Source organism: Gymnoscopelus braueri (assembly GCF_963280865.1).
Source record: "Gymnoscopelus braueri genome assembly, chromosome: 23".
Lineage (NCBI taxonomy): Eukaryota > Metazoa > Chordata > Actinopteri > Myctophiformes > Myctophidae > Gymnoscopelus > Gymnoscopelus braueri.
The window spans coordinates 16,599,995-16,613,623 of record NC_137625.1 but is presented as its reverse complement, the minus strand read 5'-3'; the positions used below and the strand labels follow the sequence as shown (position 1 = coordinate 16,613,623).

The 13,629-nt window shown below is 42.8% G+C and overlaps 1 protein-coding gene across 2 annotated transcripts in view; it reads right to left on the bottom strand.

The window, feature by feature from the left end:
- snd1 (staphylococcal nuclease and tudor domain containing 1) overlaps positions 1-13,629 on the bottom strand; it is a 352,436-nt gene that overhangs the window by 68,552 nt on the left and 270,255 nt on the right. The gene's annotated exons all lie outside the window — the stretch shown is intronic.

The window sequence follows — 13,629 nt, the reverse complement described above, 5'->3', positions numbered from 1 at the left end:
CCAAATGGACCTTTACAGGTGTGTAACTCTGCAAGTACAAATGTACATGCATTTGTACACTCTAGGGGTCCTTCAAATTAACTCATTGAGTGCCAATGACGTCTTTTGACGGCTGTTTTCAGTGTGCCATGAGTGCCAATGACGTCTTTTGACGTCTCCTATAAAAAAAAATATATATATTTTTTTTTAATTAAAACAAATATTTTTAATTCATTTTTTTTTCTCAAAGGAACTAGGAGAAAACGCTATTCAAAAAGTATCTGCTCCATTCACTTCAATGTTAAAAAATAAACGGAGAAAAAAATCAAATTTTTCCTGTGAGACATGCCATTTTCAAACATCAAACACCACATGTCAACGAGGTCACAATGACCTCGTTGACATTTGTGAAACCACACCTGAATCACCTCAGTGATTAGCAACCATCAGGGGATCAATCATACTGAAGATAAATATTCTGTGACCACTTGAAAAGGTAAGAAAATAGCAAAATCCTGGCACAGGCACAGGGATCAACAAGCTTGAAATAAGGTGGCACTGAATGAGTTAAATTACCACACACACACACACACACACACACACACACACACACACACACGTCACTACCTTTTGATATACGGCCACTTGTCAAACAATGACGACCACAGGTGATCAAATAAAGTTGTTTTTATTTCTGCAAAGCAACTTTGAGTACCTGGAAAAGCGCTCTATAAATCATATGTATTATTATTATTAATAAATCAAATTCACGAGGTTTACTCATTCACGAGTGTCCCTCAGTCAGGGACACTCTTGAGGGCCGTGACGACACGTGGAAGTGACGCGCGTTTTTCTTTCTTTGACGCACACGTCAAAGAAATGAAGAGGTTACCTTTCTGCTTGTCTCAAACTCATTTTGGACGGTCTGTGCCGTGCGTCAACGCTTCAAAATAGAACTCGAGTGACGTGTCGAGTGGTTTTGATGCGTCTGACTGATACCTTCAGGGTGGCTGCAGCCAGCGTTGCCAGGTCTGCTTATTATAAGCTTGTAAATATTGGTAGTTGCGGGTTGCATATTTTTGAGTCTCCTTTCTAAGGTGTGGTTCCTTATTTGGGCTTCCTGCCTAATGTCTTTTAAACCAGTGGTTCTCAAACATTTGGACCCCCGAAACAATTTTTTGTGTGTAGACCTCCATCTGAAAATAGTGTATGCCAGGGACCTCCCATACAATATTTGTGTATTTAAAGTGTTTCAAAAATATTGCAAATATTTGTTTTGGGGGAAAATATCAGATCTAAAAGCTCATAACGTGAAACGCGTTGCAACGCACTGTGAGCTTGTAGATCGGCTGTATTTATTTAGGCGACACTGGCTGCTGGCACTTCAAGCAGCATGTCAAGGGTCATTAAGCCTGATTTATACTTTGTTGCGTGCGGTGTCGCAAACAAAAAGTCCCCCCCACACATACAGTACACACAAAATAGCAGATCTACAAGATCTGCCATATCTGGCACTCAACTGAATATAACGAAGCCTTTACTGCACAACAAGATAAAGTGTGCCTTCGGTGGGGATGGTGGGGGGTGGTGGTGCGGGGGGGTGCATGCACCAAGGTTTAGATAGTTTTACGAGGAGATATTTTCCTCCTCTTCCTGAGTGCTGTTTGAAGGGGAACGAAGGTGGCCGTCTGGCCTGGAGGGAGACCGCCATAAAATATCTTAACTAATGGCGTATTCACGACCTCAGAAGAGCGATACCTTCTTCCCACCCATCCCCCCCTTCTCTCACTCTCTCTCTCTCTCTTCCCAGCAGCCATTTCCACCAAATCACCAATTTCTGTAACTGGAATCGGGAAGAATCTAAAACACGGAATCTGTGACTCTCTCTTTTTGAAGTTCTTCTCTCCTCTCCCTTTCTCGGTCCAATCGAGCCCGATCGTGTGCAGCTAATGCCCCTCATTTGATTGCCACCCCTGCGGGGTGTTTCGGTGGGGAACGTGTAGAGCCGAAAATCGTTAAAAACGCTGGCACTGGCTGTACCCTGTTTAAAAAAAACTCTGGCACTCAATGTGTTAAAACTGCACTGCGCCATGCTTCGACCGTTTGAAACCCTAGTGCGCCTGCTCGGTGCTCAAGTCTTCCGCATTTGGGCGCCCGAATTTGGTGCCCAAATGCGGAAGTAGAGGTACTTCCGGGTTGCTTCAAACGCCAGTGAGCAACTTTCATCGAAAAGGAATTGGTGGAGGGCGGGACAGTCCGTCCTCCACATATATCAAAACTCTATGGGCATAACGCACGTCACACTGGCAAGCTGACATTGGCTTAAATGGAGCGAGTTGGAATTGTGGCACCGCGGTACGGAATGCGACGCGGAAAAGGAAGGCGGGGAGGACTCGACCGCAGCCAAGAAAATCAACTCAACAGACAGGTGAGCTGACCTTTGGAGGAGATGTGTTGTGTATCTAATGTAATGAGGCACGCCTCAGTGGAGGCGTGGAGGGTTCTCCTCTGCCGTCGTGGGTGGCAAAACACTCATTACTTTACCTTCTCCCTCCAGAACGCATGGAGGGAAGGCGATGACTGAGGGGGGAAAAAAACGCTGGTCTGTTGATGACCTAGATCAAGTGGTTCTTCTCACGAAATTGTTACATTTCAAGGACCCCCACCCCCCCAGCATCGATATGCACTAGGCCAGGGGGTCTTCAACGTTTTTTTTTTCAGGCCAAGGACCCCTTAGCTGAAAGAGATGAAGCAGGAACCCCACCCCACTAAATATTGCATAAAATTGTGTTGCAGATTAAACTTTTTTTTTATGTTGGATTCATGTTAATGTGTATTTTTAACGTGACCTTTTGGCTCTGTACTTGGTCTGCTCTTTTTTCCCTCTACACCAAACCTATTTGCCGAAAATAGCCGATCTACAAGCTCACAATGCCTCGCAGCGCGTGGTCTAGATCAAGGTCTGTGGAATCGCCAGTTCCTGGCTGGACCATTTACTATGTGTCATTCCCATGCTCTCTCTCTCTGCCTTCCCTGTCTGTCTGTCTCAGTCACTTTCGAAATAAAACGGGGGGGAAAAAACGTTAAAATAAGAACGATGGAAGACTTATGAAACATCCCTCAAGACCCCTCCCTCCCTCCGCCGGACACACACAAACGCTCTCAAATATTTCTCTCACACGGATGACAGTAATAGACCATATTTCTGTCAGGAAGTAATTCAGACCACTTCCCTTTCCGCATGCCAAGTGGTCTTTGCACTCAGAGGACCCCCACCATCGTTGAGATTGATACGATGCACAGTAACACTGGAGTCTCATTCAGATCGATAAGCGTTGAATTCCAGCACTCCGTGTTATGATGAGGGGTTGGCTACGCCGGAGAATAGCAAACAGGAGAAGGAAGGATGATGGATGGATGGATGGATGGGTGCAGTGGGTCGACAAAGTACTCAACCCCAGTACTTTAGTCCAGTGGTTCAAGGACCCCCAAAATTACACCCATCTGAAAATATATTTTGTTCCAGGGACCCCCAGAAGAGTATTGAACTACAAGCGAAAGTTGCTCTGTCAAATTTGTGCTTGAGTTAACCCATTAAGACCGGGAACGCATCAGTCAAAAAAAACAAAAACATTCTTTGGCTATTCAAAAATAGCAGATATACAAGCTCATAGTGCGGCACCGAGTGCCGCACTATGAGCTTTGTAGATCTGCTATTTTTTGAAAAATTGCGAACATGTGTGCAAATCTTTGAATATATATTATTTTTTTAAAGCGAAATTTACTCAAATCTTTGCTTCTGGGGGGTCGCTGGAACAACACATTTTGATATGGGGGTTTGGGGCCAAATACATGTCATTTTGGGGGTCCTTGAACCACTGATATAATAGCATAAGTTTTTTCAAAAAACTGTTAGGATTTAGAAGACATTTGTAGAATCCCAGAAGCAAAGATTTGAGTTAAAATTTTTCGCTTTGAAAAATATATATATTCAAAGATTTGCACAAATTTTCTGGATTTAAAAAAAGAATATGCAGATCTACAAGCTCGTAGCTACGAGCTTGTATATCTGCTATTTTTGAATAGCCAAATAAATCTAAAAATGACACACAGATGCGTTCCCGGTCTTAATGGGTTAAAGTACTGAAGTACTTGCTTTAAAAGAGATCTAAATCAAAGAATCAACTAAAGGTACAAATGTTTTATGGCCATGTTGGCTCAAGGCTAGGCTATTCTGGCAAATAATGGGAGATGTACCAGAGGAGGAGGAGAGAGAGACAAATGAAAAGCCTTTCAGCTGACAAGAGTGGAAAGTAGGAAAACACGAGTGAGAGAGAGAGAGAGAGAGCTTGGGGACGGACTAAGTGAAGAACAGGCAATTGAAAGTAGAAGGACAAAATACAAACAGCAAAGCGAAACTGGAAAATAAAATAAGAGAACACCGGCCCAAAAAAAAAGGCTTGTGTGCTTATAGAACGGCTATTTTCGGTCCGCAACGCCGCCAAACGACGAGGTACATAAATCAGTCTTGACTGTCAGCCATCAACCGAGAGAGCGAGAGAGAGAGAGAGCGAGAAAGAGACACAGAGAGAGACAGAGAGAGAGAGAGAGAGAAAAGGAGCTCCCTGTGTGTCTGGTTCCATGGACGGTGGGGTCCAGCGTCATTAGGTGAGGAACAGCTGCTGAGTGTAAAAGGTAGAATGTGAATAATGTAGACAGAATGGCACCTGTTTTGGGGGGGAGGGGGGGGGCTCTGTACGTCTGCCAGTAGGCTAGTGAGAGACGGGAAGTTACCCTGGAATGACTCGGGGTGAGAGAGAGGACGTGCCCGTTTGCGACGCCGGTCAGCCAACGGAGATGGACGATTCGGAGAACTTGGCAGTGGGGGGATATTTTTTTTACATTTATTTAGAGTAGCCAATTATGCCAATTAATTCCTCTCCACACACATTTCTCTGTTGTCACTGCTGTTGTATCCTACAGACCCCACCGGGAGGACGTAGAACCTTCGTCCTACTCCTCCCCTCCCGTCCCGTCCAACACTCCCTGCTGACAGGTGCCGCCCCAGCTCGTAGGAGTACGTGCAATGACTAATATTAGGGTTGCTCCGTTACCGGTTTCGGAATCAGGCCCGATGTACTCGTACTCGGTACTTAAGGTCCCGATACTCTGACCGATACCAAAACATTCACAAAAAGTAGCCAACATGTTATTGCAGTGACACAGCCTACAGATGGCGCCGTACCATTGGAATGCAAGTTTGTGGTGTTGCGACATTCTGCATGTAGCTTAGCTACCCAACATGCACAATAAATGCATGCTGCTTCGATGCGGAAAGTGTGTTAAAGAGTTTAAAGAAAACAGCTGAGAAACAGGCACATTTAAGACATCCAAACTCCCACTGGTATTTACATCGCATTGTTAACAGCTGTGCCTCAACGTTATAACCACTTTGAGTTTGTAACTTGCGATACGCTTCAGTTAGTGGTACTTTTAGATGGATTTTACTGTAACAAAGTTCTATCCACCGTTCCAGTCAGTGCACAAACGGAGCCGGCTCTGGAGCCAGCTAGCTTTGATAGCCAGTAGCCAGAAGTGTTGACAGATTCTGTTGCGAGAGAAACGAGCAACCAGGTCTATAAAAAGAAGCCCAAAATAAGCAACTAGGGCAGGTCAGTCAAACTTTTTTGTCTAATATTGTGTTAGAGCAGTGGTTCTCAAACATTTTCATGCGAAGAACAAGGACCCCCAATATGTCCAATCTATTTAGCAGAAAAACAATACAAACGTCGCTTATAATAAACAGATTTGGCAACACTGGCCAGAATGGATCAGTGCAGCTAGTAGCCAAAAACACACGTCCTCACGCTCTCTCTTCTCCTCCGAATAATTTTGCCTAAATTAAATATTCTTGATTCTGCTTCTACAGAAATATGCTATTAACCAAGTAAAAAGAAACGTATTAACGCAATTTATATCAACGTATATCCCGATATGTATCGTATCATGGCCTCTGTATCGTTATACGTATCATATCGTGAGATTGCAGGCGATACCCAGCCCTACTTATTGTTGTGGTAATTGAACATTACAGTATCATTACAAGCACAAGGCATAACATTGAAATGAAATTGGAGGAAAAAGGGGGTAAAATAAGTAGTTACTCAACCAAAACAAAAAGTACTCGTATCGGTACTTGGTATCGGCGAGTACTAAAAATTAACTCTCTGCCTGCCAAAAACGTTTATAAACGTTTTTGAGAATTAAGCTATTGCCTGCCAAAAACATTTACAAAAGTTTTTTTTTTAAATCAAAAACAAAATTAAAAAAATCTAAAATTATTCTTTATTTTGGGGGTTTTTCAGTTTTTCCGTTCTTCACAAAGAACCAGGAGATAACATTTTCCAAAAAGTTGCTGCTCCATTCACTTCAATGTTAAAAAATAAAGGAGAAAAAAATGTTTCCTATGTTTTACCTGGAAACTTGCAGGTGGCAAGAGTTAAGTACTCGTACCCGGTCTGAAAAAAATGGTATCGGAGCATCCCTAACTAATATCACCGCCGGGCTTCCCTCCCCCGAACGCGGGCCGATTGTGTTCGCATAGATGCCCCGACAAAGCCGGGTGGTGGTGGGCAGGGACTTGGGGGCACTGCACCACCCGAGCAGCACGCCGGCAGTGGGGGAATTCTGTGTGGAACCCGTCCTGTGTTCCTGGAGGAACGGCGTCAAGTCGAACCCAGGCGGGACGGAGGAAACCGCTACTAGCGCGTCTTAGCATTAACTTGAGGGAGGAGGGGGGAGTGTTTCGTTAAGCGGCAAAAGCGTCGGGAGAGGCGAACGGCGTCGTGTCCCAACCTTCAAGCATCGAGCGTCTCACTCATTAGAGTCCTTTCTCTAAAATTATACATTTAGCAGGGCTGAAAATACGCCGGTCTCGAAAATCGGTAGCAAAGCTAGGCTGTGCGAGGAGAACAACAACACATTGTGCGCTCGGAGAGGCCTCTGTCTTTTAGCGCGTCCAAGGTCACGCACATCTTTGCAGGTCCCCCTGTGACAGTAATTACACACAGCCTCGGGAGGAAGAGAGAAAATGTACACAGAGAGAGAGAGAGAGAGGTAGAGAGAGAGAGGAAAGGATGGAGAGAGATATAGCAGTTAGGAGAAAGCATGTGGGAGGGGAGAGAGAATGTGCGAGAATTAAGAGGAGATGAACAGAAAGAGATAGATAAAGAGCCTGGGGGGTGTGTGGGGGGGGGGGATGAGAATTGAAAGAGAAGGAACCTACAATCCCAAACACTTCCTGCTGACTAGAGAAAAAAAATCAATTTAATCACAAACGCAAGCTCACACACCCACAACGAAACGCCATCCATAAGGGCAAAAAAAAAAAAAAAACTCACATTTAAGAGTAATTAAATGTGAATAATTAAAACATGGAGGAGAAAAAAGCTGTGAATTAGAGCACCAGAGAGAACCCCTTGAGAATAAAAGATATTACCAACTATGCATTTCTCCCCACAGTGTTTGAGAATCATTTAGGAGATAACACAGGCCCGAGATAATCACATAGCAGGCTCTCTGTGTGTGTGTGTGTGTGTGTGTGTGTGTGTGTGTGTGTGTGTGTGTGTGTGTGTGTGTGTGTGTGTGTGTGTGTGTGTGTGTGTGTGTTATGCTAAGAGTGCATGCACTCATGGTTGAAATGAATTAAACACTCAAACTCTAGCATCCCAATTATGGGGGGGGGGTGGACATTCACAAAAAAAAAAACACGCAGCAGATCTACATTTTCACAACGTGTCACCTTGTGAGCTTGTAGATCTGACATTTTTCGGCAAAGGGATTTGGTGTGCGGGAAAAAAGACTGGAACAAGTGCGGACAGAGTCAGTCAACTCAGGTCTATACTGTGCCCAATTTCAGAGTGAACACGAGCTATTATTAGATAAGTTTGGATGGAACCAATTGAGAGATCTGTGATTCATTTGTGTGTAGGGCTGCACAGATAGTAATACAATTCAAATTCCGTTCCTGCTCTAGTCGAGCTAATCACAATTCAGCTGATTGTCGGCGAGGAAAAAAACGGTATTACACCTCATCTAACCACATTACAACAGTGATCTTTTCCCTTTCACGTACCAGAAGTGGGAATTTATACCAAGAAGCTCAAAGTGCCTCGCATGATTACACTGTCAAAGTACAAACCGCCCTTCAACAATAATACAGCTTCTATTGCTGCAACTCAAGTCCCCTTTCTAAGAACTCTCGTTGTTTCGGCTTGGCTCTCGTCCCAGACCAAGACCGAGTCACGTGGATTGTTTTGTGTGTGTGTGTGTGTGTGGATTGTTTTGTGTGTGTGTGTGTGTGTGTGTGTGTGTGTGTGTGTGTGTGTGTGTGTGTGTGTGTGTGTGTGTGTGTGTTTTTCCTGTATAATTAGCTAGACTATGCGCAGTGGTGGAAAAAGTAATCAAATTCTTTACTTGAGTAAAAGTACAAAAGTATTGGCATCAACATTTAAAGTATCAAAAGTAAAAGTACAAAATATTTGAAAATAGCAGATCTACAAGCTCACAACGCGATGCGACGCATTGTGAGCTTGTAGATCGGCTATTTTCAAATAGCCTAGGTATAAAATAGGGTTAAAGTGGTTAATGTATGCGTCATAATATCATAATTTACATCTGAAAAGTAACTAGTAACTAAAGTTTTTAAATAATTGTAGTGGAGTAAAAGTACAATATTTGCCTCTGAGATGTAGTGGAGTAGAAATAAAAGTATTGGAAATTGGAAATACTCAAGTAAAGTACAAATACCTCAAAATTGTACTTAAGTACAGTACTCAAGTAAATGTACTTAGTTTCTTTCCACCACTATGCGGGCCAGGGAAGGTCGGGGGGAAAAGCTAGTTAGCCTCGCCCTCCACCGACCGTGCGCCAAGGTTGGCCAAGGAAACTCCCTGTGCCCTGTGTGTGTACGTTGGTAAATGGAGAGGAGGCGGCGGCTGCCAAAAAAACACACGACTATGCCCTCTGACCCCCTAGATCTTTAAGCCCGATTTATGCTTCATTGCGTGACGGTGTCGAGCACCGGAAACAGCCGATCTACAAGCTCACAACGCGTCGCGGCCAGTGGTGGAAAAAGTACTCAAATGTTTGACTTAAGTAAAAGTATCAATACTGCGATGTAGAAGTACTCCGTTACAAGTAAGTCCAGAATTAAGTAAAAGTAAAAGTACAAAAGTATTGGTATCAAAATGTACTTAAAGTACCAAAAGTAAAAGTACAAAAAAGTTTGAAAATAGCAGATCTACAAGCTCACAACGTGTCACATCGTGAGCTTGTAGATCGGCTATTTTCAAATAGCCTACAGTAGGTATAAAATAGGGCTAAAGTGGTTAATGTGTGTTTTGTAATGTAATAATTTATATCTGCAAAGTAACTAAAGTTTTCAAATAATTGTAGTGGAGTAAAAGTACAATATTTACCTCTGAGATGTAGTGGAGTAGAAGTAAATGTATCGACAATTTACTGTTTTACTGTTTTACAGTAAAGTAAAAGTACCTCAAAACTTACTTAAGTACAGTACTTGAGTAAATGTACGGCTCGACACCGGTGCGCAACTAAGTATAAATCATGCTTTAGGAGGAAAAGAAGCAGAGTAAAATTGGCAGGTGTTATCACAGGTGGTAAGGGTCCGACTTCTACCGCGGGATAATGTTGTATTATCTATGTTGCATCTCAAGGTGTGTGTGTGTGTGTGTGTGTGTGTGTGTGTGTGTGTGTGTGTGTGTGTGTGTGTGTGTGTGTGTGTGTGTGTGTGTGTGTGTCGTGTCCTTGCAGAGTTCTTTTTGCGGGGCGGGTTAAGTGTGTGCACCTAACTGGAGGATGTTATTGAGTAAATAGGATTTGACAGCGATATCCCCGGGATCGAACTGATAAGAAAGAAGAAGGATAGACGGACAGTAGAGGACATGGATTCTCCACCTTGACACACATCATCATCGCGCTATTTCACACCCGAAACCTAAATCACAGACTTTGATAAAGTAGGTTAAGGGCCAATTGAAATGAAACGCCAATTGAAATGAAATGCCCCCTTTGCTCTTCCCTATATCTACAAGCTCTCTATATGGCATCACTCTACGCAGCTGTGCATGCTTACCCCTCATTCCTATTTGTATCTGTATCACTCACATTATAAAACATGTTGCACTATGTTATAAATATGGGCCCAAGGCAGTCTGTTTTACATTATAATTATTTAACATTTGAGTATACTGTGCAAATGGAATGCAGGTATGTACTCAAATGGGACATATTAATTACTTTTAATTGGAGTCGAGTTAAATTAATTTCCATCAAAGCTATTAACATAACGCTGCCTTTGTGCTTTGTAGATGTTTTGCGGGATCATTTTGTTTATGTTTGAGGACTTGAGGGCCGGATTGAGATGGTCAAAGGGCCCGGACCGGCCCTCGGGCCGTATGTTGCCCATGTGTGATGTATATTGAACCGTTAGGGGAATGTCACATACTGATGCACCAAACATTGTAACAAATTTGCTGGTTACATAAGACGTGTAAAAAAAATAAAATAAAATACAAGCGTGTCCTCAAACGGAATCTTCAAAGTACTTCTAAGAAATTCAAGTCCTGCTCTGAACTCTCCATCTCTATCTCTCTTTCGCTCTCTCTCTATCTCCATCTACAAACTCCTGCACTTGAGAAATTGGGGCGAAAGGGGGGGGGGGGGGCGACAGGATGTTTTAATGATACTGCAAAGCACACAGCTTGTATGATTTTTACACCGCTTTGAAGTGCTCTTCAAGGACCCTGTACGATAATGTAGCTCTGAGAGAGAGAGGGGGAGAGAGAGGGAGAGAGAGACGAGAGAGACGAGAGAGTCGCAATGGTGGAAAGTAATTAAGTATATCAAGTACTATACGTACATACAATTGTGAGTTATTTTTGTACTTTACTGGAGTATTTTACATTTTCGATAGCACAATAATATACTTCTACTCCACTACATCTCAGAGGCAATCAATTATTGCTTTAGAAAAAAGCAAAAATAATAGTGGGGGGGGCTGTTAGACTTATGTACATTTTCATGCCAATACTTTTGTACTTTTTCCACCATTGCTTAGTGAGAGAGAGAGAGAGAGAGAGAGAGAGAGAGAGAGAGAGAGAGAGAGAGAGAGAGAGAGAGAGAGAGAGAGAGAGAGAGAGAGAGTGAGAGAGATACTGTAGAGGAGAGAGAGAGAGAGAGAGAGAGAGAGAGAGAGAGAGAGGCAGTATAATAGAACATAGGTGAGGACTGACAAAAACTCAACAAAAACCCACTTGGGAAAAAACTAAGTAATAGAAGTCATCACAGACACGTCTCCTGATGGAAGAACACAGGCCAATTAAAAACTAAAAAAAAAACTCCCAACTTTGCTGGTTCATCTGAAATCCCAGCTCCGTAAGAGAGAAGACTAAATAACTCACAGCTCTCCCTGTCAGAATACACAGAGTACAGCAATACGTTCCATTAAAAAAAGAAAGAAGAAAAATGTAGCTCGTGTGTACAGCACCATTTCTTTAATACAACATTTATGCTGCTCTCGGAGAGTAAGCAAACACTTACATCTTATCCCTTGATGTCCCCCTGCTCTATGTGACAAGATACTTAAAGGGGGGGACGTTCTTTGGGAAATAATGTATGGTAAACAAAAAAGACAACGACCGTTTCATCCCTTCTCGTGCGTTTCATGTGCGAAAAAGCAAAACAAAATGAAAAAAATAAACTCTGCGTCCGTCGCGTGTTCTTGTAACCGAGGTTTATGGTTTTTGGTGCCACCGAACCGCATTAACCCATTAAGACCGGGAACGCATCAGTCTCATTTTCAGATTTCTTTTGACAATTAAAAAATAGCAGATCTACAAGCTCGTAGCGCTGCACAGAGTGCCGCACTACGAACTTTTAAAAATAATTATCTTTTTAATCGTGAAAATCTGTGCAAATATTAGAATATATATATTTTTAAAGCGAACATTTGTAACTCAAATCTTTGCTTCTTGGGGGGTCCCTGGAACAAAATATTTTGAGATGGGGGTCGGCCGCCAAATACATATAATTTTGGGGGTCCTTGACATGAAAAAAATTGAGAACCAAGGATTATAGCATAAGTTTCTTTTTTTTAAACGGTTAGGATTTAGAAGACATTTTGTAGAATCCCCCAGAAGCAAAGATTTGAGTTACAAACGTTCGCTTTAAAAAATATATACATTCAAACATTTGCGCAGATGTTCACGATTTTTCAAAAAATAGCAGATCTACAAGTAGATTTATTTTTTGAATAGCCAAAGAAATAAAAAAAATGACACAGGATGCGTTCCCGGTCTTAATGGGTTAATCCTATAGGGGAGCTGAACATGATGTGGCGCACGTGCACATGTGGTCGCTTAGGCAAGTGACAGGCGATGTTGACGGGTGATAAAAAGTGGCACATCGCCGTCCCCGTTACATCACTCCATCCTCGGAGGAGAGGAGCTCTTAGGAAGAGGGCTGAGGGCAGCAGATTTAGATCTAAAGATTGCGGGGAGAAGATTGCTTCTGCTTGCTCTCTGCTACACCTACAGGCCTCCTGGAATAATGGTGTGCGTGTGCGTGTGTGTGTGTGTGTGTGTGTGTGTCTCTATGCATGTACTGTACAATGTATGCATGTATGTAGTATGTACTGTATATCGTCTGTCGGGTGGAAACCTCATATGTCCAAAACTGTTACTTTTCAGGATTCAAAAATAGCACAAAACGTTTAAACATGGAAATAAGAGATTTCTGCATTTGTTTACACATTGAGTGCCATAACCGTGGATCTACGTGTGTTAATTTTGTTTCCCTTTTTTTCCCCACAGGGGGCGCTCTAACGCAACTTAGGAATGATCCGCGGACCCTGTACAATGGAATGGACGGATGTGAATCCAGTCCAAAAAAACGTACCTCCCGTCCGCTCCAATGATAGGATCTTGAGAAAAAGGTCCATATCTCCATAATCTTTTTACCGTGGTGGAAACGGCGCCATTTTCACTCTGCAATGGCGGATTGTGTTAGAAATGTTATTGTTCCAGAGGTTAGACGGGACCCTTGACCATCGCGCACACACCCTTTGTTTACATCCGGGTCCTCGTCGTGGCGTCTACGACACTAAACAGATCAGCGTAAACGGTAAGAAGCGCTGGCACTAGATGTACCCCGTTTTTAAAAACCCTCTCTGGCACTAAATGTGTTAGATAGAGCTTGAGAGAGAAACTACTTTGAAGAGTCCAGGGTTAAAACGATAAGTTGATTTATTTGCTCTTGAAGAGCTAGGAAGCACTCCTTTCTAAACAACGATACTCAAATTGATATGTATTTGGCCGCGGACCCCCCACCCCCCACCTGAAAATGTTTTGTGCCAGGGACCCCCAGAAGAGAAGATCTGTGTTGAAAAATTCCACAAAAATGTTGAAAAATATCAGATGTAAAAGCTCTCAGCGCGGCACGAAGTGATGCGCTGTGAGCACGTTGATCTGCTTTTTTTTTTATAGCCAATGCTAAAATCTAAAGCGACACAGATGCTATACCGGTTTTAATTTAATATTTTTGTTTACAATTAAAAACAAAAAAGTAATA